Here is a 4,954-nt window from a genome sequence, read left to right as displayed (position 1 = left end):
TGATGAAAACCACGTCCTTTCTTTCGTTCCCGGAATTCTTTCATTGTCCTCTTTTCCCAACTTCTGTTTCCATTGCGCCAAATTACAGGTTCAGCGCAGCTCTGTAACCTTGCTGCCTAAGTCATTGCTTCCCGATGGCCGCGGTGACGTGTTTCAATGGACGCCTGATAAGCACGACTGATAGCGGACGGTTAGGAGCTGCGGTTATATTGAAAAATGAGCCCAGTAACAATATCGTGTTAAAACAAGTTTAGTGGAGAAACTTGTGGACCTCTAAGAACTCCTAGAATAAAAAGGCGGCGAAGCAGTTGTTATCAAAGTGACGTGCGGAGGCGAGTGTCGGTAAATTGCATACGGCGGTATCTGCTCGTCAGGCATTTATCTCTCGGACCGAGTGTTTATCGAACCTTCGAATTAGATACGAAACATTGGAGCTCAAAGAAGGGTATTCTAGGCCGGAGACGTTAGTTCGAAGCTCTGTACGTAAGAAACCCTTCCTGACCGGCCTTCGTCAGAATCCGACGAAGGCCGGTCCTTGGTCGAAATGTTAAACCAATCGTCTTTCGACATGTTTCATTTTTCAATATATATATATATATATATATATATATATATAGCAAAAAAGAGACACACGTCGAAAAAAGAAAAGGTTCCTTTTTCTTTTTCGACGTGTGTCTTTTTTTTGCTACGACTTGCCAGTGTCCACCAAATATTTTCCTGAAATATATATATATATATAAATATATATAAATATATAAATATATATACATATATATATATATATATATATATATATATATATATATATATAAATATATATACATATATATATATATATATATATATATATATATATATATATATATATAGCGAATCAGAAAAGGAAAGCAAAGGGGAGGTTGTGGTGGGTCATAGAAAGAGATGAAGAATTTTTTGAGTCGAAAAGAAAGTGGTGAAAAAATGCCCGCCGGGTGGGATACGAACCCACGACCTCCAGAATACCGGTCTGGTGCGATAACCACTACGCTACCGGCGGGGCTGTTTCTCCAGCACTTTCTCGGGTATTTATGTTAACGTATTTTAGTTTCCTGCACTTAGGAGTGGTAGCCAGCGCCACTCGGACTACTCGGGGTGAAGAGGACCTTCTTTTTAACCCCCGTGCCGTGACTCGAGTGTCTACGACATGACGAGAGTGGTCGACCAGCATTGAACCCTCTTAAGCTCCCTTTGGCACCAAGACTGCCAGAGCAGAGGCCCTCGCTAAGCATGTAGCGAATCAGAAAAGGGGAAATGAGGGGCTCCGTGAAATAAGACAGAAGATAAGGGTTGGCAGTCAAGAAAACCCCGGAAAGCAAAGGGGGGGTTGTGGTGGGTCATAGAAAGACATGAAGAATTTTTTGAGTCGAAAAGAAAGTGGTGAAAAAATGCCCACTTTCTTTTCGACTCAAAAAATTCTTCATCTCTTTCTATGACCCACCACAACCTCCCCTTTGCTTTCCGAGGTTTTCTTGACTGCCAACCCTTATCTTCTGTCTATATATATATATATATATATATACATACATGGAGGTCCGGGGTTCGGATCCCACCCGGGCATTTTTTCACCACTTTCTGACTTAAAACATTCATCTGTTTCTATCACCTTCCGCATTCCCCCTTTTGCTTTGCGAGGTTTTCTTGACTGCCGACGCCTATTCTTCCTTAATTCACCGAGCCCCTCATTTCCTATTTCTAATTCGCTACATGCACAGTGAGGGCCTGTGTTCTAGCAGTCTCGGTAGCAAAGGTAGCCAAGGAGGGTTCGACGCTGGTCAACCACTTTCGACATGTCGTAGACACTCGAGCAACTGCCCGGGGATAAAAACAAAGTCTCCTTCACCCCGAGTAGTCTGAGTGGCGCTGGCTACCACCCCCAAGTGCAGCAAACAGAAAATACCTTAACATAAATGTCCGAGAAAGTAGAGAGGAAAGCGCCCCGCCGGTAGCGTAGTGGTAATCGCACCAGACCGGTATTCTGGACGTCATGGGTTCGGATCCCACCCGGCGGGGATTTTTTCACTATCTGATTCAAAAAATTCTTCATCTGTTTCTATCACCCACTGCATTACCCCACTTGCTTTCTGAGGTTTTCTTCACTGCCAGCCCTTATTCTGTCCTAATTCACCGAACCCCTCAATTTGCGAGAAGTAATATAAAGTTTTCATAATGTGAAGAGCAGGATTTATTTTGACATATTTTGCGGATTTTATTTCAGGCGTATGCTTTGACACCATGTACGTACACGTGTATTGTGGTGTCTAGCCATGTACACCCCCATATTGCGGTGCAGAGCGAGCCGGATGGAACGCTTTGCATGGTAAGAAAAAATACGAGTGTTCCTATATGTTGCAGGTTTCATTTCCCTAAACCAATTAGTATGCTGTAATACAAATAAACAAGTATATTTGTTCTTAAGATTTAAAGCGTGGCAAAGGACTATCTTGCGGAAGTGCAACACATACTATGGTGGGTGGCAACCCATACAATGGTGGGCAGGGGCAAATACACTTGAAACGTCTGAAAAATGAAACTAAACTGACATCAACGTGACAGCTAGTTTCAAGTTTCAAACAAGCAGTTACGATGGTTTTCGTAATAATTGCCGCAAAAGTCTTTCTCCGATGATGAATGATTTTAGGTGTTTTAAATGGTGTGCTTTGTTCCTGTAAGCAAGATGCCTTATGCTCCTCCTCGAATCAATCATCAAAGCGTTTTAACCAAATTGCGCATCAATTGTGAAGAAAAAATACGCGAGACCATTGCGATATATTTTTTGAAAATGGAATGCGGATACACCATCCGGAAAACAGACCTTTAAACAAAGGCCTCTACTATCCGGCACAAAGAGATGTGGTCTTACTTTTAGACGAGGAGAACTCGAATAAATTATCATCACCTCCAGTTGCCAAAGATTCTAAGCTTCTTATTTGAACACTATTATTCGCAGCCTAAACGTGTACGAGGTATTACATTGGTCTTTCTATGTGCCTCTACTTGATGAATTTTTGCAGTTTTTAAAAAGAAGGAGGAGTTAGCTTTTATTGTGGCTCTACGTCAAGACTATACGTCAAGGGGGGAAGTGGGAGTAGAAGGGGGGTGTTTGTAGTTTAGGTCATCATAAAGGCGGGTAGTTCGACGCAAAGCAGCTGGGCTTCTTGAGAAGGCTTGAGAGGCCGCGTGGTGTGTGGATAGCAGGCTGACGACTCTAAACTTCTCGCACTAGACTGCTTTTGAGAAAGAAGGTTGTAATTAAACCCAGCGTGGAGGGTGTCAGTGTACGAGGGTCAATGTATAAAGAGGATATATTTGGAGGTGGCTTGAAAGTCCTGTAATACGCGAATTTCGGTGAATGCCAAATTAGCTGCTGCTGATTGGCGGGCGTCGGGGAGGCACGGAAGGGACATGGAGGCGGGACAGATGGGGTGTACCATTTACGGAAGGTCTCTAGGGTAACGTTAGAATTGGCAAAATAGTTGTTTATGAAATTGTTTGCTGATCTTGGGAGTAAAAGAAGAGCGGATAAGAAGCCGGTTTGCGTGAGGGCCTTGAGGCAGTCGTTTTTTAATTTTTGTCGAACTTAGGAGCTGTATCACTAGCTGGTATGTTTCAGAAGGTGGAGAAGCCAAGTCGGGTAATCGGGGAGCACTAGACGTTATACACTCCCGTGCAGCCGTGTGGACTGCCTGGTTCCGGTAATGATTCTTCGTGTCCAGGTGACCAGTCGACGGAAACATGAATGGTGCAAGGTTTCAGGATGGAGATGTAATGAAGCATTTTGTTGGGGATGGTATTGTTTGATGCGAAGCTTTTTAGAATCTGTAGGGCTTCGAAATAGTCCGTGAGGATGCGTATCAACGAAGGAACGGAGGAGTGAAAGTCAAACATGATGTAGGCTATGGGCTTAATGATAGCATGGAGTTCCGCTTCCAGGATGAAAGTACGTGGAATATTAGGGGATCGTTTGGCTTGAATGGAGGGGAGGCCAGGGGAAGCCCATGTGGTGCCAACTAGCGGAGGAGCAATGCTCACATCGGTGTTGATGCCGATATCTTGTGGGAGTATACTGTTTCGGAGAGCTTAAAACAATGTAATTTGTATTTCACATTTGGAAAGATTTTATTTCTTACGATTATTCGAGAAAATATTTGAGGTTTTTGTTGTGTTCATAAGTATTGATACTATATTCACCAGTTTCATTACTTCACAGTTAACTGGTCATATGGCGCACCTACGCTCCATAAATGTAGTACTCTTGTACAAATAAGGTTTTCTTCGGTGGATAAAATACCTCGATGTGTTTCTTTAGTCCATAAGTGGATAGCGAAGTTGTTAGTCTTTTATCGCTACATAGGCATTAAGTAATATTTACATGAGTAACTTCTCTCCAAATGAATTCCAATTTTTAGTGCTGTTGCATTATTCGTACAAAATTGTAAGCCTTTTTATATGATATTTTTGTAAGGCATTTATAATAGCTGATTTTTTTTCTGTATCTGGTGATTGCCGAGATCTAGATAGTGTTTGAAAAACTTGTGACTATAGTAAGAGGGGATAAAGCTTGGTGGTGTCTAACAAGAATATATGTAATTTAAAAACACTTTGTGCGAATGTGGCACTTGTGCACGCGTGTTCACAGTGGCCGCTAGGGTATTTGGCCCTTTCGTGTCCCATTTTTATGTTCAGTCTCCCATCTTTTTTGTTCACTACATCAAGTACAATTAGCCTTCGAGTGGTTCATGAAAGTTTTTTTTGTGCATCAGAATGGAGGTTTTTATTGAAAAAAATATACCAACTACTATGTTTTTTACAGGTACAGAGTGGCATCCATCACAAAGGAGAGGTACGAAGACTTCTTTTATTAAACAGCTAGTTGTATTCCTCACTGAAACAGTTTATGAATACGCAGGTTTTACTC

General features: G+C 42.1%; 1 non-coding gene across 1 annotated transcript; it reads right to left on the bottom strand.

Moving 5' to 3' along the window:
• Positions 1-963: 963 nt before the first annotated feature.
• Positions 964-1,036, bottom strand: Trnat-ggu (transfer RNA threonine (anticodon GGU)). The gene has a single exon. It is a non-coding gene; the product is annotated as a tRNA-Thr (tRNA).
• Positions 1,037-4,954: the final 3,918 nt, after the last annotated feature.

The sequence above is a fragment of the Haemaphysalis longicornis genome, unplaced genomic scaffold (genome assembly GCF_048455015.1).
Source record: "Haemaphysalis longicornis isolate Haplotype H1 unplaced genomic scaffold, Haemaphysalis longicornis Haplotype H1 scaffold_7, whole genome shotgun sequence".
NCBI classification, from domain to species: domain Eukaryota; kingdom Metazoa; phylum Arthropoda; class Arachnida; order Ixodida; family Ixodidae; genus Haemaphysalis; species Haemaphysalis longicornis.
Note: the sequence above shows the minus strand (reverse complement) of the source record. Positions and strands in the feature narration are given on the sequence as shown.